Source organism: Scyliorhinus torazame, chromosome 7, assembly GCF_047496885.1.
Source record: "Scyliorhinus torazame isolate Kashiwa2021f chromosome 7, sScyTor2.1, whole genome shotgun sequence".
Lineage (NCBI taxonomy): Eukaryota > Metazoa > Chordata > Chondrichthyes > Carcharhiniformes > Scyliorhinidae > Scyliorhinus > Scyliorhinus torazame.
Window position 1 is genome coordinate 287,527,503 of NC_092713.1, and position 19,885 is coordinate 287,547,387.

Genomic DNA, 19,885 nt, shown 5'->3' on the forward strand with positions numbered 1-19,885 from the left:
TCTCAGTTCCCTTACTTTATTACTGACCATTCTGCAGATAATGAAACGTGCACAGTCAAAAAATTCCATTCCATTCATTTATAATCTGCATGTCCAGTTCATCCCATCAACTATCTCATTTCATTCCTGCCAAGCAAATCCTCCAGTCATTCCAAACAATGTCTTACTTCATTCAACTCCAAAAGGTGTTCCATTCCACCCATGGTCTTTGTACCTGGCTATGGGCTGGATTTTACGAGGGCATGCTTCTCGTGCCCACAATCCACCCACCCCATTGCCCTGATAAAAACATCTTGTGAGCTAACTGACTGCCCAATGGAAATAATACGCTGGGGGAATTCTTAGCATGGTATTTCTGGAACTTTTGCCTCTTAGGGGTAGAAAGGTCTGTCCTCAAGAGCTGCTAGTCAATCAGGTTGGCCGGGAGCTGAACCGACCCAGCTGGCCAGAACTCATTGGTGACCGCTGCTAGGATTACAACTAGTTTGGAGGAGAAGGTCCATGGTGATCCGACTGACAGGTAAGTCCAGGGTTCTTGGTCGTAAATAGAAGGTACCTAAGGAGGTTGGGGATGGGTGTGTGTGTGTGTGTATGTGGGGGGGGGGGAGCTCAGTTTTCATTTGTAACGGGGGGGTCCCAAAATGGGCCAACTCCTTGCAGGTTCTTTGCCCTGCTAAACATAGGACAGCCCCAAAAGGAAGCGTACCCTTCTTTCCCACATTTTGGCCCAGGTTGTGAAAGAGTGGATTGGCCTCTTTTGTTCTGCTTTCCCCAGCCACATGTTGTCCAGGTTTTGTCCTAAATAAGCCCAAAGAACAAAGAAAAGCACAGCCCAGGAACAGGCCCTTCGGCCATCCAAACCTGCGCCGACCATGCTGCCCGTCTAAACTAAAAACTTCTTCATTTCCAGGATCCGTGTCCCTCTATTCCCATCCTATTCATGTATTTGTCAAGATGCCCCTTAAACATCACTATCATCCCTTCTTCCACCATCTCCTCTGGCAGCGAGTTCCAGGCACCCACTACCCTCTGTGTAAAAAACTTGCCTCGTCCATCTCCTCTGAACCTTGCCCCTCACACCTTAAACCTATGGCCCCCAGTAATTGACCCCGCTACCCTGGGAAAAAGCCTCTGACTATCCAACCTGTGTATACCCCTCATAATTTTGTCGACCTCTATCAGGTTGCCCCTCAACCTCCGTTGTTCCAGTGAGAACAAACCAAGTTTATTCAACCTCTCCTCATAGCTAATGCCCTCCATACCAGGCAACATCCTGGTAAATCTCTTCTGCACCCTCTCTAAAGACTCCACATCCTTCTGGTTGTGTGGCGGCCAGAATTGAACACTATATTCCAAGTGTGACCTAACTAAGGTTCAAGACAGCAGCAACATGACTTGCCAATTTTTATACTCAATGCTCTGGCCAATGAAGGCTCGCATGCCCTGTGCCTTCTTGACTACCTTCTCCAACTGTGTTGCCCCTTTCAGGAACCTGTGGACCTGTACACCTCGATCTCTCTGACTGTCTGAACTCTTGAGGGTTCTACCATTCACTGTATATTCCCTACCTGTATTAGACCTTCCAAAATGCATTACCTCACATTTGTCCGGATTAAACTCCATCTGCCATCTCTCCGCCCAAGTCTCCAAACGATGTAAATCCTGCTGTATCCTCTGACAGTCCTCATCGCTATCCGCAATTCCACCAACCTTTGTGTCGTCCGCAAACTTAGTAATCAGAGCAGTTCCATTTTCCTCCAAATCATTTATATATACTATGAACAGCAAAGGTCCCAGCACTGAACCCTGCGGAACACCACTAGTCACAGCCCTCCAATCAGAAAAGCACCCTTCCATTGCTACTCTGTGCCTTCTATGACCTAGCCAGTTCTGTATCCAACTTGCCAGCTCACCTCTGATCCCATGTGACTTCACCTTTTGTACCAGTCTGCCATGAGGGACCTTGTCAAAGGCCTTACTGAAGTCCATATAGACAACATACACTGCCCTACCTGCATCAATCATCTTTGTGACCTCCTCAAAAAACTCTATCAAGTTAGTGAGCCACGACCTCCCCTTCACAAAACCGTGCTGCCAAGGGTGGACAGTGTGGCTGAACCTTTCCCCGTCCATCCTAACATGGGGGACAGTTCGGGGATGGGCTGGAAGGCGATCGGTTAGCCACATTTCCTACTTTACGCTCTCACCCCCATCTGCAACTATGCCAGCTGGGGAGCAAAACATTTCCCCCTGTGCATATCTACAAACAAATGTGAATTATGTATTTTGTGAAACAAAACATAACTATAATTTGCCAGTACCTTGTCCTAACCCATCTCAAGGGGTGACTGCGGCCAATTATCCATCAATTATTTTAAGAGGAGTACACAATAATAAAGCAACAAGCAGATATTAGACATACATATTTGTTCCTACCGTTCTGAATCCTTGAGCAAATCACAACGAAAATCATTGGAATATGTGGCTCAGTTTGTCCAAAAATTGTCCTTCAATCATCAAACTGTTGAAATAAAAATAATGAGAAATAGGTTGTCTCAAATAGTGGCAACTGGTAGCTACAGTGTGAAATCTAGTTATTTACATTAATATTTGCATGATTTCAATGAAAATACCTATTGCTTTAACATAACAACACAAATAAAGAATTGGAGGTCGAATTATCGAATTGTTTATCCCACACCATGATTATTCTTTACATTTTAAAATTTTACATTTTCAATTTCTGATTAAAGTGCCTTCGTTAAAAAATCTCCTATCTTCACCTTTATGCTCATTGCGGAATTTCTTTTTACAATAAACTCTTTTTTGTGAATTATTTATGCCAATGTAGAGTGTTGTTGCCGCGAAATGAGGTATTTCCTATCTTGTTGCTCACTGTCGGCATCAAGGGTTTCCAAGTTAGTTTAAACACAGCTGGATTCAGAGTAAAGCCCCTGATGCTCGACCTCAAAACCAAGGAATAACTCCATCCTCAGAAGATGACCCTTTTTGCTGTGTAATAAGTTCCCATTCTGTACCCCCTCTTGAACATGCCACTTTACTGTGAAATTCTGACATGTCGGCCCATGTTTATGAGGAATTGGTTGGGGGTTGGCGTGGAAACCCTTATGCCAGACGGCAAGTTCTTTTTTTATCTTTTTATCTTTTTTTTATTTTTAAAGTACCCAATTCATTTTTTACAATTAAGGGACAATTTAATGTGACCCATCCAGCTACCCTGCACATCTTTGGGTTATGGGGGTGAAACCCATGCAAACATGGGGAGAATGTGCAAACTCCACATTGACAGTGACCCAGAGCTGGGATCGAAGCTGGGACCTCAGCGCCACGAGGCAGCAGTGCTAACCACTGTGCAACAGTACTGCCCAGGCAGCAAGTTCTTTTGTTAATTTCTGGTAGAATTGAACCCAAGTTGAGGGGCAGCACGGTGGCGCAGTGGTTAGCACTGCTGCCTCATGGCGCCAAGGTCCGAAGTTCGATCCCGGCTCTGGGTCACTGTCCGTGTGGAGTTTGCACATTCTCCCTGTGTTTGCGTGGGTTTCGCCCCCACAACCCAAAGATGTGCAGGCTAGGTGGATTGACCACGCTGAATTGCCCCTTAATTGGAAAAATTAATTGGGTTCTCTAAAATTAAAAAAAAAGATTTGAACCCAAGTCCTTTAAGAGTGGACCAGTGTTTAAGTTCTAAACCACCATAGCACAAAAGCTTCCTTTTTTTGATGTGGACTGCTGCACAGGATATTGCTGATTCAAACAGGGGCTGATATTCAACCTGACACAGTGAAGCAGCTCACTGACAATATTAAGGACAAACACAAATGCAACAATGAAGCATTTAAAAAAACATTTGACAAGCGATCATTTTAATTGTCAGAATAACAACAGTTACTCGTCAAGAGGATCTAGTTTTCTTTTCAACAACAGACTCTCCTGAATCATAATCACAAGTTAATATTTTAAAGAATTAATTTCCCCTCCTTTGATTATTCTTCTGCACCAAAGTGCACCTCAGCAAGCAAATTATTTGCCCCAGGCCAATTATCCCACTCCAGTTTGCTCCTTTACCGGAGGCAAGTGCTTGGATTTTTCAGTTGGTCATCACATGACACAGCATTGTGCAGAATTATGGGTAGGAAATACGTTCATGAAATGTGGTAAATGGGGAAAAGATTGCACTGTGGTGAACGTATTGTACTGACCATTCACCATGTATTACACTGTATCACGCTGTTGCCCATGTGGGCTCCACCTATGGACCATTGTACGATATTACACAGAATGTATTATGTTGGTGCCTTTGTGGACTCCGCCCTTGGCTCCGCCCCTTGAGGGGAGGTATAAGAGCAGCTGCCCTGTAGGCGGCTCTCACAAGCAGAGCAGTCGTAGGCAGGCACTGTTCTAGTCGATTAAAGCCACTGTTCACGTCAACTCTCTGTCTCACGTGAATTGATGGTCGCATCATGCATTTACAACCTACGCCTGATTCCCAGAGAAGGTGGTGGGCCTCGAACTTTAAAATGCTGTACAGTCCTGTGGGTGCTTTTGTTTTGGAGTTCTTCTGTCCCAATTGTTTTAGGGGACATCAAGGTCAACATGTCAAATCAGACAGAGTAGAAATGGCAGTTTTTCTTCCCTGAAGGATACTGATGACCAGTGTTTGATTTTATGGCACTTTGCAGCTTTCGTTCTCATTTTGCCAGGCTGACTGAATTCAAATTCAGAATTTGCCATGATAAATTTGATCCCATTAACTTTGAGGTACACAATTAAGGCTCACTGGACTAACACTACCAAGCGGTCTGCATTTGCCTACTGTTTGCCTTTATGGATCTTGACAGAAGGAATAAAAAACACAGACTTCAAATCCAAAATGACTCAGGAGTGCAGTGCGGAAATGAGATCTCTCTTTACCTTTGCTCGATGATGAAAGTTCCATTTTCCCCCCATTTTAACACGAGCAAGTGGAGAGATAGAGGAACCGGGATTGTTCTCTTAGAACAGAAAAACAGTTCGGGGAGATTTAAAGAAAGCGTTCGACATTATAAACGGCTTTTATGGCGTAAATAAGGAGAAACTGTTTACATTGGCTGGAGGGCCAGCAACAAAAACATAAATTTTAAGGTAATTGGAAAAAGAATGAGTTTTTTTTTCATGCAGCTTGTTGTTATGAGTTGGAATGTGTCATATGAAAGGTTGGTGGAAATAAATTCAATTATTAGATTTCAAAAGGAAATTGAATGTGTACTTGAAAAGAAAAGACTTGCAAGGCTGTGGGGAAAGTGTAGGGGAGTGGGACTAATTGGATAGCTATTTCAAAGAGGCATGCTGAACTGAATGGCCTCCTTCTACGCCGTATGATTCAACATTCATCCTTATTTAAGTGTTCCCTGTAGTGTAATAATGAATGTTATAACCATCAGTCCTTCAGATAATCCTTCTTCACGAACAACGTCGCCTTTTTGTAAATTATTAAAGTTGTAAGATTTGACCCTACCACTGATGCTTCATTAAAATTCTGTTTGGATACAGTGGTTCCCTCAGAAAGTTAGTAAAAAGAAACTACAAATTAAAGGCCAGCAATAATAAAAGTTTGAAAGCAAGGAAAAGTCAACTACGATCTTACATTAAGTTAATTTAAGGAAGAAGCAAAAAATTCATATGAATATATCAATTAACACTCCCTTTCGCTTCTGAACCATGAACCCCCTCCCTTTGCCAATTCATCTCTCTTGCCTTTCGCCCTCTCACAAAGCTTCCCTTTTCCTCTTCCATCGCCCCCTCCCCCTCGTATTCAAAACCAATTACAATTCTACCTTTCCTCAATTTTGATGAAGGTTCATCAACCTAAAATGCCAGTCGGAATTCAATGGTTGCGGAGCAGGTCAATGACAACAGCCTCATGCCGACCTGATTTAACACCAATCAGGCACTTACCTGATTAGTGACGGAGTCCCCAACATTGCCAAGGAAATTAGCTGCCTCGGAGAGTTGCCAGGTAATCATAAGGCCTGCACCTCTTCAGTCCCAGCAGTACCACAGGGAGCGGTGACCACTGCTGGAGTAGGGCTGAGGAGCAGGGTCATTGATGCAGCGATGGGGGAAAGGTAGGTGAGACGGGATCTCTGAGGCTAGTTGGTAAGATCCCGGTGAGTGGGGGAAGGGGTTCAATTTAAAGGGCAAGCAGGAATGCTCCTGCCTGGGATGCCCCTGCTGCCGGTGGCTCTCTGGGATGTGCATGAGTTGCCGAAGTCAAAGGGAGCCCACCCCTCAACTGGGCCACAGGCATACACACTAGGTTTGGTGTGATTCCTACCCACTGCTGTGCAGGCTGAGGACTTAAGCGACCAACATAAAAATTAGGAGCAGGAGTAGGCAATTCAGCCCCTTGAGCCTCTCCTCCGCTGTTCATTATAATGATGGCTGATCTCCTTTTGGCCTCAGCTCCACTTTCCCGTCCGTTCACAATAACCCTTCAACCCATTACTAATTAAAAAGCTATTTATCTCCTCCTTAAATTTACTCAATCCACCACACTCTGGGATAGTGAATTCCACAGATTCACGATCCCTTGATAGAAGTAAGTACTCTTCATCTCTGTTACAAATCTGCTAATCTTTATCCTAAAACTATGACCTCTATTCTAGATTGACCCACAAGAGGAAACACCCACTTTACGTCAAACTCTTTTATGATCTCATATACTTCAATTAGAACTCCTCTCATTCTTCTAAACTCAAGAGAGTATAGTCCTAAACTGCTCAATCTCTCTTCATAAGACAAGCCCCATATCTCTGGAATCAGTCCAGTGAACATCCTCTGAGCTACCTCTAATAAAGGTCACTCTTGACTCCTCCTGCCCCAGACTTAATTGGGGTGGGGAGGCGGAGGGGGAGTCAGTCGCTGAAAGTGGCTTTATTATTTCCTCTCCCCCAACCTCCCAGCCCACCAGAGGAGTATTAAAGTCTACCCACAGATGCTGCCTGACCTGCTGTGTATTTCCAGCGTTTTCTGTTTTTCTTTCAGATTTCCAACATCTGCAGGATTTTACTTTTAGGAGGCAACAAAAGGACAGAGGCTATGGGCAAGATTTACCCACCAACCCGCCGTGTGCTTTTCGGTGGTGCAAGGTGGCTCGCCAGTGAAATTTTCTGGCTCCGCCATTGTCAAAGGGAATTCCCGTTGACTGCACGCCTCGTTGCTGCCGGGAACCCAGTGTGCCGTCGGTGAAACTGGAATATCCCGCCAGCGTGAACAGCCAGTAAATTCCATCCTATGTGTGTGCAAATCACTGAGTGTGGCAGTGTAGGCTCTGAGGCATGGCGAATTCTGGGATTTATAAATAGCGCCATTCCCAGGTGGAAAGAAAACAGTAAAAACGGGGAAATAGAAATCTTGATCCAAACTGGGTTTTTTCCTTCCGGGAGAATACAAAAGCAAAGCAAAGAAAGTTCCGCAGAACCTTAGTAAAACATGAGAGCAATCTCGATTGAAGTATTGTGTCCAATTCTGGGCATCAGACTTTCGGAAGGATGCAAAGACATTAGAGAGAGTGCAGAGATGATTTAGGAGAATTGGCATAGGGATGAGGGGCACAGATATATGGATAGATTGGAGAAGCCGTGGCTGTTTTCGTTTGAGATGAGAAGGTTGTGAGGAGATTTGATAGAATTGTTGAAAATTACAATGGGACTGGGCAGAGGAGATCGGGCAAAATTACTTCCATTAGGAGAAGTGTCGAGAACAAGAGGACACCGATTTAAGGCAAATAACAAAAGAAGCAAAGATGACTTTTATGCAGCAGGTGATCAGGGTCTGGAATACGCTGCCTGAAAGGATATTGCAGACAGTGATTGTCAAAAGAGTATTGGCTAATTATCGAAATAATTATTTGCAGGGTTAAGGAGAAAAGGCTGAAGCATAAAGGGATTCGCTGAACTGCTCTTGCAGAGAGCCAACACAGACACAACAGGCCGGATGGTTCCTTTTGTGCTAGACCCATTCGATGAGAAGGAACTTGCATCTATATGGCACAGCATCAGGATGTCTCAAAGGGCTTCACACGATGAAGTACTCCTGAAGTATAGTAACAGTTATAATGTCGGAAAATTCAAGCTGTGCACAGCTTGTTCCACAACAGCAGTGGGGTAAATGATGTGCTGGTTTTTATTTTTGCTATGCTTGTTGAGAGATAAGTGTTGGCACCATGAAGTCTTTTAGCCTGAAAGAGAAAGCACCTTGACCGAGTGTCTCATCCAAGTGGCACCTTCTGACAGCTAGCGCTCCCTTAGTAGTGCACAGACATAAGTTCAAATCTCTGGACTGATGCTTGAGTTCATGTAACTCAGAAGCAAGAGTGTGCCATCATCGAGCCAGTGCTGAAGTTTTTTTAATATATAAATAATTTTCCGATTGTGGAGCATTAGGTTAAACCTCTTAAAGTTCAGGCCCAGAAGCAATCACATTAGCCTGAAATCCCAATTCGAGAGATCTTCCAAATTGTAGCCAATGCAATTTCCAGATGTAGCCAATGCAATTGCAGAGATAAATGTGTGTGTGTGGGGGGGGGGGCAGGAACAGACCCTGTCATGTCCAGCCTTTTGCTGAGATGGTGCACAGCATAGTTCATGCATTTGAGGTACTAGAAGTGAGATTAAATGGGAAATGATTTATTCCAGTGTATTTCAGCAAAATTTTAAGAGCTGCATGCTCAGTGCATTGCAATATTATGCAATGAGGGAGAAGGCAGGTTTAGTCTGTTGGCATCCTCTGCTTAAATTAGATCTGTGAAATATCTGCTTAAGTTTATCAACGTACCGACATAATCAGATAAATTTCAGTAATCTGTCCTTGATAATGCAATTTGTGTCTATCGATAGACAGAGTTGCCAGTATCTCTCTCATGGGATACTTATAACGGACTTGAAAAAAATCTAAATCTTGAAACACCTTAACCCTGCTATTGAAAGCCTACACAATTTTTGAGTAATTTGGATTTATAAACCTAATTAAATAGTCAGCTCCAGACAAGCAGTTCCTAATTGATTTTTCTTTTAATCTGGAAGCGAAAGCTTCCTTTTTTTGGCTCTGCTTCAAGTTTCAATCAGGTAGAAATTCAGTCTGGATCTTTAAACCTTCAACAAGGTGATGTTGTGTCTTCTGGTTCTGGTGAACTGGTTCTCATCTATCAGAAATAATCATACTTTAAAAACTCAAAATGCTGGTGCTTCATTGAGTGCATTTTTTGCTGTTCATCATGCAGCTGGTAGATTGATAGGCCGACACATTGTTACTTGACACATGACTTGCAGGGCGTTAGTGAATGTGGCACTTCAGGATATACACTCACTTAACTATTGGCTCCCAGTCTTTAGGAATACAACAGGAGATGTAACATTAATTGTATCCACACATAGGATTTCAAACTGCATTCCGTGAGCAAAGCAAGAATTGAAAGAAACACTGTTCCGCAATAATAAATCAGGGCTTGAACCTCCTTGGCCAAAACTGCCGGGTGCTTGCTTTCCTGCATAACTAATGACTCACTAACAAAACCATTCGAAGCCACCACTTTGAAAGTCCGTTTTTTTCCGTTAGCAGGTAATTGTGGAGAAAAACTAGGAAATTTCACTCCCCCCACTCCCTGCAAAAGTTTTGAATTCTCTTGTTCCTGGTTAGTTTCCACTGTCATGAACTTGATCGTAAATCAAACCAAAGCTCTACAATCAGGCATCTGTGGCAAATGGATAGAATTCGACAGGACAGAACAGCAGCACAGGCGATGAAATAAACTCGGGATGAAGCTGAGGACAAGAAACAAACACCTAACATTTTCACACATATGCATAATGGAACGCAATCATTCCCAATTCTTTACCTGATGAAATAACAAAAAGTTTCAAGGTCAATATCTGCCACTGTCTACTCAGAGCCATATAGGAAATCATTCACACGTCTTAGATGGTGAAAAACATTCATCACGCAGTGAAGGGCTACATTCACTTTGTAACAAGGTTGCATTACTCCAGAGACCTCTGTACTGCATTGCATTCCCCTGACAAAGAGGTTTTGGCAGCCCATCACTTCTGAAATTTTGGATCATGCTGTTGGAACTAGCAACAGGGGTAGGCTATTTAGCCACTCGAGTTGAGTCCAATATTCAATTAGATCAAAAGATGATTCAACCAGCTCTGTTGCTTGGCTGTCCCTGCTCCCAATATCTTATCCCCCACCACTGTCGCTTCCCATCCCCCGAATTATTTACAGAGGATTTCACCACCTTCCTCGATATCCTGACTGAAATTAACAACCCTGGCTGTGTGCCATCATAAGAAATCACAGTGCCTCATACTTTATTCACTTTTTAATATCCTGGGCGCGATCTAATGGCCACACTGCGGCTGAAAATCAACTCGCCGTGGTGCAATGTGCCCGATAAAAGCCGCGTGACCCCACTCCAGGGATCTACCCCGCTCCCAATGCCTTGCGAGATCCAACACAATCTCAACAGACGATGCCTATTGTAGGCGGGATCACATTTTGGCAAATCTGCATTTAGTCTCACTCTAATGTGCAGATTCCCGAGGCACCTGTGTCTCTGGGATTCATCCCCTTCACCTCAGGGACCTTAGGTGAGTGCTGTTCAGCACCAGTCATCACAAACGGGGACCAGATGGAATGGCATTCGTGAGGGTCTCCCAGAGGATTGGAGGCCCCCAGCTTTGGTGGTGCTCTGGTGGTGCCCCCTGGACACCCTGGCAATGAGTTTGTTGCGCACACTGAAATTGGTGAGTACAATGTTGTGGGCATCACAGAGATGTGGCTGCAAGGGGATCAGGTCTGGGATCTAAATATCCAAGGACATGTGTCATATCGAAAGGACAGACAGATAGGAAGAGGTGGCGGAGTTGCATTATTAGTAAGGAATTAAATTAAATCGATAGCAAGGAGCGATATAGGATCAGAAGGCATAGAATCTCTGTGGGTAGAGTTGAGGAATCGCAAAGGAAAAAGGAGCCTGATGGGAGTTACGTACAGGCCCTCTAGTGGTAGTCAAGATGTGAGGCAGAAAATAAACCAGGAGATAGAAAAGCATATAAGGCAATATTACAATAATCATGGGGGACTTCAATATGCAGGTGGACTGGGAAAATCAGGTTGGTAGCAGATCCCATGGAAAGGAATTTGGGGAATGTCCATGAGTTGGTTTTTTGGAGAAGCTTGTGGTACAGCCCACTAGGGAACAAGCAATTCTGGATTTGGTGATGTGTAATGAGGCAGACATGATTAGGGAACTTAAGGTGAAGGAACCCTTTGGGAGCAGTGGCCACAATGTAATAGAATTTACCCTGCAGTTTGAGAGGGAGAAGCTGCAATCAGATGTAACAGTGTGCACTGAGAGCGCCGGAAAATACACGGCTAAACGCGCTCGCTTTTTTCCCAACTAGTTGAATTGAAACCCCTAAGATACTAGGCAGGATTCTCCAATTGGGAGATGATGTTCTCTGGCCGGAGCTGAATTGCACCTAATTTGCACTCCCAATCCTTAGCCATGCAAATTCACGCATGGCAGGGATTGCAAGGGATCCCTTGGAGTCCCGCCATCGGGCCGCCATTTTGAGCGAGCAGCACAATATAGAGGTCCAGTGGCTGGGACCCCTTCCCCCCTGCAACGCAATTCAGCCCCATCCCCGCAAATCAATTCGGCCCGCCAACTAACAGCACTTATCTCTGTTTGAAGTATTCCAGGAGCTGTCAATCGAAGCTTGGTGTTTATAAACATTGTGATTAGTTCCACAGCTGACTACTTCAAAATTACTCAACCATGAAGGAAGATGAATGGAATAATGCTGACAGCTGGCGGTGTGTGGGAGCTATCAAATACAGTCCAGTAAAATTAATATCAAAGAGAAATTAAGGAATGGCTAGCAGAACAAAGATCTGAGGGGGTTTAGCCTCAGCTGATTGGTTTCTCATTCCAGGAATTGACAGGTGCTGCCTTCTCTGCCTGAACCAGCCGGTGTATTGCCCAGGTGAGTGTTAAAGAACTGATTTTTTTCACTGCCTCTGTAGGGGTTGTGTGAGGGGGTCTCTTTATTTAGGGGGTCTCTGTGATGGGTTTCTTTATTTAGGGGGTCTCTGTGGGGAGGTCTCTTTCATTAGGGGTCTCTGGTGGAGGGGGTCTGGTGGGGGTGTAGGGGCAGGTCTTGCCTTGTGGGGGGAGTGTGGCCCTCCGATGGACTTTGGGGGCAACTCCCTTCAAAAGATGCACCATTGGCACACCACAAGGTCCACAGCACCAAATACATGCTTGTCAAGACCAGCACTAATTCTCGCCCACGTGATCCTCAGCCCAGCGGACCGAAGAATCACGAGGGCCCGTAGAATAGATGCTCGGCCCAGTAATTGGGTCATTAAGACACATTTGTATCCTCCCACTGGAGCGTGCAAGAACCTAGTCCTGACGCCAGTGGGGGCTGGAGCATCGGAAAAGGGTCGGCGCCTGGCACCCATCCCGTTTTTTTCCCCAACGCTGGATTCTCCACCTCATCGAGAACTCCGCTACCGGTGGCGCCAGACAGAGAATCCAGCCCACTGTCTTTAGAGATGAAAATGAGCAAACAGCACGTTGTTGCCAATTTGGATGGAAACATTTAGCCATGGGGGTAATTCAATGCTCCCCTCAAAGGTGAGCTGGGAGGTGGGTGGTGATGGGCGGGGTGGGGATGGGGGGGGGGGGGTGGAGAAGAGGGGAATAGGATACCGCAGGGCTAACACCCTGCTGCTGTCCCCTCTACCTCCATTTAAGCCCAAGACAGAAAGGGTCCAGGCCGACCTTCCTGCCCGGATGCCAATTGAGGCCCTTATTGAGCCGCTGAAGCACCTTATTAGCAACTGCCATCAAATAGTGCAGTTTCCAGTCATCATCATCCTCCCTTGCCTTCAATTTAACTGGTGAATTTGTCATTACTTCCAGTTACAGAAAACTGTTGGAGCAGGACTCTCTTTTGAATGATGATTTTTATTCAGGTTTGGTGGGCTCAAATTAAAATGAGTGCTCTCCCCAGCGCACCATTATCAACATCAATGTATAGACACTTGTCTTTTAATTGGCCTTCAGGTTAATTTTTATCTTCTGATTTAGAACCTTACAGTACCTGACAGGAAAGAGATTGTTCACTTTCAATCAATGTGTGGCGCTCATTTAAGTACAGAGTGATCCCAAGAAATGCATGAGTCAGACGGGACTGCAAAACACAGACGTAGCCAATTTAGTCTGGTGCATATTACATGTGTCGAAGACTTTGGAATAGAGATAAGTTCTACAGTAACCAAATGAAATGTTATTGTTCACTTTTCCTCAGTGTGTGCAATTGGCAAATTTTATGATTCAGTGCTTCTGGTGCACAGTTTTGCACAGTCAGATTTTAAGACAGATTAATATGAACCATCTCATCATAGACTGGAGGAAAATATTGCCCAGTACACCGAATTGCACTCTGTGGCCATATCATAGGGTTAGAATCAATTACATCCCAGGTAAAAGATTAGAGATTAACATTATAACAATACCATAACCTCTATTACCTTTAACAACAATTATGTTTAAAATTAGTCAGTAAGTGCAGCAATGATTGCTCCAAGCCTCCTGGTTTATTAATGGCGTTAGCAATTTCAAGGTGCTCTGCTCTAGAAGCATTGCTTGCTGGTTGCCAAATAATAGCTGCTCAAACTGATGCTTATGGCCAGTACATAACAGACAACAACATTATTAAACGATGATAACATTAACAAAATCTGCAACGGCCTGTGTTCGTCCACCTACAAGCAAAGTCTCGATGAATTATTTTTTTCATCAGATCAACTTAGTGTACAGGGATTGATATTCAATTGGACAGATGATGCAAATGGTTTAAGGTTTGTTACATTGGAGTAATGTGTAATGAGTAAAACCCCTTTGTCTCATGTACATATCTGCGATGCGCAAAGCCCGCTATGCCGAGAAAATCCAATGCGAGGCCAAAAATGGGATTTGCGCCAGGTGCAAAATGGTTTGCGATCTTCCTGGGTCCTCCCGTTGGTTCAAACCGGATCCTGCCCAGAAAGGGCAAGAAGCTGATTAGCATGCACTTCGATGAATTTTCATGTGACTAGTGAGTTTAAGGTTAGATTTTCCAGCTTCCCGGAATGTTCCAGCCCCGCTGCCCCAGCGGGAAGTCACCCGGCCACAAATCACGATTGGTCCATAAAAGTGGAGACAAGGCACCGTGGATTCGGGGAAGGGGGGAGGGGTGGCAAGGAGGTCAGTATCACTCACCGTTTACCTGCAGGTTGCACAAGGACAAATCAGCTGTTGCCAAGGTGTAGGGGGCAGGGGGACGGGAGTTGGCGGACATCCTGCAACTGACCTGGGGCTTTGGGGGGGCTCGGGCTGGGTTGGAGGGCTTCAGGTAGGTGGTCTTCCACAGGATGGGGCTAGTCTGCTCTCTGCTGAAGAAACTTTGAAGTATTTAATTGGACGTCAGTTTCAAAGCCCAGTCAGGTTTCAATGTCTACTCTGTTCTCTGCTTGCTTCAAAGGCTTGGTGTGTTATGGCTGGCAGCTATTTGCAGTTCTAGGGGCTGGTTTAGCACACTGGGCTAAATCGCTGGCTTTTAAAGCAAACCAAGGCAGGCCAGCAGCATTGTTCAATTCCCGTACCAGCCTCCCCGAACAGGTGCCAGAATGTGGTGGCTAGGGGCTTTTCACAGTAACTTCATTTGAAGCCTACTTGTGACAATAAGCAATATTCATTTCATTTTTCATTTCATACATGCCACTAGAGACAGTGTTGGGTTGTCAGCCTCCAGGATCCTGAGGACAAGGGGTTTTGGGAGGGGTTGAGGCTCCCAGGATGGATAACCTGACTGACTCTTTCTCATAAAAGCAAATTACTGCGGATGCTGGAATCTGAAACCAAAGAGAAAATGCTGGAAAATCTCAGCAGGCCGAGCAGCATCTGTAGGGATAGGAAAGAGCTAACGTTTGGAGTCCAGATGACCCTTTGTCAGCTTTGACTCCAGATGGCCTGGCCTTATCAGGTGTTCATCGAGAAGACAAGAGGCTCAGTGAAAGGGAGGAAAAAAGATCTGGACAGATCTTGAAACATATCATATGAATGAAAGTTCAGTGGATCCTCACTTGTGTGGCACAAGCCAACCTCACTGTCACTCACAGCTCTCTCATGTGCTCCCCTGCAATTGCTCTTTTTTCATGGGAGGTTAGAAGACAGAAATTGGGCATTCCGCTGCCCGTCTTCTCCCTCTCCCTATTATCTTCTCCTGCGGGAACACAAAGAGGAGATTGGAAGCCAGACCTGGGTGGGTGGGGGCACTGCAGGTGGCATATGTGTGAACCATGCCTGAACTGGAAGGGATAGTGATGAGGAGTGGCAGGGGGTGTTGAGGAGGATGCTTGGGGGGGGGGGGGGGGGTCAGGTTCTGGGAAGCCGCGAGGTGTCAGGAAGTGGATTAATGTTGACATTACAGGTGTTATAGATGGGACTGATGCCAGGAGGAGACAGGTGTACATTAATGATCTGGAAGAAGGAACTGAAGGCACTGTTGCTAAGTTTGCAGATGATACAAAAGATCTGTAGGGGGACAGGTAGTAGCTGGCGGGCTACAGAAGGACTTGGACAGGCTAGGAGAGTGGGTAAAGAAGTGACAGATGGAATGCAATGTGAGGTTATGCACTTTGGAGGGAGAAATGGAGGCACAGACTATTTTCTAAATGGGGAGATGCTGAGGAAATCAGAAGCACAAAATGACTTGGGAATCCTTGTTCACGATTCTCTTAGAGTTAACGTGCAGGTTCAGTCGACAGTTAGGTAGGCTAATGCAATGTTAGCATTCATGTCGAGAGGGCTAAAATACTAGACCAGGGATGTACTTTTGAGGCTGTATAAGGCTCTGGTCAGACCCCATATGGAGTATTGTGAGCAGTTTTGGGCCCCGTATCTAAGGAAGGGTATGCTGGCCTTGGAAAGGGTCCAGAGGAGGTTCACAAGAATGATCCCTGGAATGAAGAGGAACAGTCTGTACTCGTTTGAGTTTAGAAAGATGAGGGGGGATCTTATTGAAACTTACAGGATTCTGCGAGGCCTGGATAGAGTGGACGTGGAGAGGATGTTTCCACTTGTAGGAAAAACTGGAACCAGAAGACACCATCTCAGACTAAAGGGACGATCCTTTAAAACAGAGATGTGGAGGGATTTCTTCAGTCAGAGGGTGGTGAATCTGTGGAACTCTTTGCTGCAGAAGGCTGAGGAGGCCAAATCACTGAGTGTCTTTAAGACAGAGACAGATAAGTTCTTGATCAATAAGGGGATCAGGGGTTATGGGGAGAAGGCAGGAGAATGGGGATGAGAAAAATATCTGCCGTGATTGAATAGCGGAGCAGACTCGATGGGCCGAGTGACCTCATTCTGCTCCTATGTCTTCTGGTCTTCTGGTCTTAGGTGGTCCTCACTGTTGCAGATTTAATGAGGTCATTCATTTTCTTGTGGCATTGGATGTTGGAACATTATGGTGAAAATTGCACCCAGAGTTATAAAAAATTAGATAGAAGCGATGGTAAATTTGGTGCATTGTCCAAGCATTTGGTGCAGTGTTCAGTACCCCCACGGACTGAAAGATATATTATCATTGTTACGATTAATATGCATGTGCACAGTTTTCCCTACATTCTCAGTTACTTAGCTCCTCGTTATCAGATTATGAACATAGGGGCAGAAGTAGGTCATTTGACCCATCGAGCCTGATCCACCATTCAATTAAGCCAGGGCTCATCATCTCTCTTCATGCTACTTTCCTGCACCATCACCATATCCCTTGATGTCAATAGTATCCAGAAGTCTATTGACTTCTGTCTTAAACATGCTCAGTGATTGAGCTTCCACAACCCTCTGGAGGAGGATTCTAAAATCAACCTCTGAGTGAATAAATTCCTCCTCATCTCAGTCTTAAACGGCCTATCCCTTATTCTGTGACTGTGTCGCCTGGTTCCAGGCTCACCAGTCATGGGAAACATCCTATCCAGGTCTACCCTGTCAAGCCCTGTAAGCATTTTATAAGTTGTTTCAGCAAAAGGTTCATGATATTAAAATAGAAAAGATTTTCCATACAATATCTGCTCCAGACAGGAAAAATAAACCGTTTGTGTATGTGTGTGTATGTGAGGGAAAGAGAGACAGAGAGAGCAAATTTACATGAAAGCAGAATAAACAAAGGGTGAAGGAAATAAAACAAAGAGAACAGTAAGGGGAATGAATTGCCATAGCTCAATGCACTTTATTGCATTTGTGTTAAGTACCAGTATGTGTGCTGACACTGATAGACTTCAGTCGTAGCCATCAGCTGCACTGAATGGTGTCCGCTGGTATCAAGTGGAACTCTGCAGCACTCTTGTCATGCACATTCAGAGAGTTCAGCTGTATCTGGAGACAAGCGCATCTGCCCATTTAATGGTCGGTGATCACCAGTGAACAGCATAATTAGAGAGGAAGGAGAGACCTGTTGTTTTGTTAATATGACACAGAGGTTACAGCACAGAAGCAGATCGTTCAGCCTATTATGTCTGTGCCAGTCCTATGCGCTTCAATTGGAGCTTTTTGCCGAGACTTTCTACTGCTATGTTCTGGGGTGGGTGGGGGTATACAAATGCTCGGGGACATTTGCCACCCCATTCCCATTGCCCAGTGCTGCAAAATAGGTCGGAGAATGTGGACTGAAATGACTTTTTTTTTTTAACACACACGTCAAGCAGTTAGCCCCATTACAATCTGGACACCAGAGGTACCAGAGTGTTCTGGTGATGCGATGGAGGTCAGAGAAACAGGGAAAATTGAAATCACTTCCCATCTCACCCTCCAAAAATAGTCGCAATCAATTCAAGTCAGTCCAATATTAAATGCCCAACACCATCTGGCCCACACTGCTGCCACAAGTGGTCATGGCCGGAATGAGTGATTTTCCTGTGTGCCCTCCACCTTACACCCCTTTTCCACATGTGGGTGTTTGATGTCTGTGGGAATCTTGCTGAAAACTCACTCAGAATCTTGAAGCCTAGAATTAGGTCATTTAGCCCAGCTCTTTGAAAGAGTTTTTCCAATTCATTCCACTATTCCCTGTTCTTTACCCATCATTACCATCATACGTTATCTCGAGCAGAAGGCAGGTCCTCGGCGATTTTTCACCAAACCGTAGCTCAACACCATGCATTTTACTATGGACAGCATGAGGAGGCAGATCCTGAGTCTACCTCAGCTGGCACAAGGAACAAACGCTATGCTGTTGGAGTTACTCTGATACACATGCTCGCTGCTCAGCCAACAGAGCTAACCGCCGCCCCCTCCATCCCTTACCCGCTGCCCTGCAATTGTGCTGAGTAAATCAAATGCTTGTTCCCCCCACACACACACCCCACCACACACACCCCACCACACACACCCAACCACCCCACACACCCCACACTTGTTCATCTGTTAATACTAACTTAAATCTGTCCTCTGACTACTCACAGTATCGTTACGGTGAGAAGGAGGCCACTGAAACATTGGGCGTCATTCTGCGACCCCCCGCCGGGTCGGAGAATGGCCGTTGGCCGCTGTGAATCCCGCCCCCGCCCCCACCGAAGTCTCCGAAGGGAGAAAAGTCGGCGGGGCGTTAATGGCGCCGCTGCCGCGGAGAATGTCACGGGTCTGTGCAAGGCAGCCGATTTTCGGCCTGCCGATATTCTCCCTCCCGGATGAGCCGAAGTCCCGTCGACGTGATGACCGTTCACGTCGACGTGAATCAAACCTCCTTTTCATTGGCGTGACCCGGTGCTCCAGGCTCACGCCGATCAGCGAGGAGGTGAGTGACGGCCTGGGGGGTTGGCTCTGGGCAGGAAATGGCGTGGCCGCAGACTGATTGCGTGAGGAGAGGTGTGTCTCGGCTTGTGTGTGTGTGTGTGCGGCGGGGGGGGGGTGGTTAGAGTAGGCTGGGCTCCGGGGGAGTGCCGGGAGGGGGTCCGTGCTGGGGTGGAGGTTGGGGGGGGGTCCGTGCCGGGGTGGAGGTTGGGGGGGAAATCCGTGCCGGGGTGGAGGTTGTGGGGGGGGGGGGGGGGTCCGTGCCGGTGTGGAGGTTCGGGGGGGGGGGGTCCGTGCCGGGGTGGAGGTTGGGGGGGGGGGTCCATGCCAGGGTGGAGGTTGGGGGGGGGTCCGTGCTGGGGTGGAGGTTGGGGGTTGGGGGGGGTCCGTGCTGGGGTGGAGGTTGGGGAGGGGGTCCGTGCCGGTGTGGAGGTTCGGGGGGGGGGTCCGTGCCAGGGTGGAGGTTGGGGGGGGGGGTCCATGCCGGGGTGGAGGTTGGGGGGGGGTCCGTGCTGGGGTGGAGGTTGGGGGTTGGGGGGGGTCCGTGCTGGGGTGGAGGTTGGGGAGGGGGTCCGTGCCGGGTGGAGGTTGGGGGGGGGGTCCGTGCCGGGGTGGAGGTTGGGGGTTGGGGGGGGGTCCGTGCTGGGGTGGAGGTTGGGGAGGGGGTCCGTGCTGGGGTGGAGGTTGGGGGGGGGTCCGTGCCGGGGTGGAGTTGGGGGGGGGGGTCCGTGCCGGGGTGGAGGTTGGGGGGGGGGTCCGTGCTGGGGTGGAGGTTGGGGGTTGTGGGGGGTCCGTGCTGGGGTGGAGGTTGGGGAGGGGGTCCGTGCCGGGGTGGAGGTTGGGGGGGGGTCCGTGCCGGGGTGGAGGTTGGGGGGGGGGTCCGTGCCGGGGTGGAGGTTGGGGGGGGGGGTCCGTGCCGGGGTGGAGGTTGGGGGGGGGGGTCCGTGCCGGGGTGGAGGTTGGAGGGGGGGTCCGTGC

At 46.8% G+C, this 19,885-nt stretch overlaps 1 protein-coding gene across 2 annotated transcripts in view; it reads right to left on the bottom strand.

Moving 5' to 3' along the window:
- The window catches only part of LOC140427083 (teneurin-2-like), a 3,867,843-nt gene that overhangs the window by 2,750,773 nt on the left and 1,097,185 nt on the right, over positions 1–19,885 (bottom strand). For both annotated transcript variants that reach the window (XM_072512582.1, XM_072512581.1), the window contains one exon: positions 2,437–2,521. The gene's annotated coding sequence lies outside the window, so the exon portion shown is untranslated. The remainder of the gene's footprint in view (positions 1–2,436; positions 2,522–19,885) is intronic.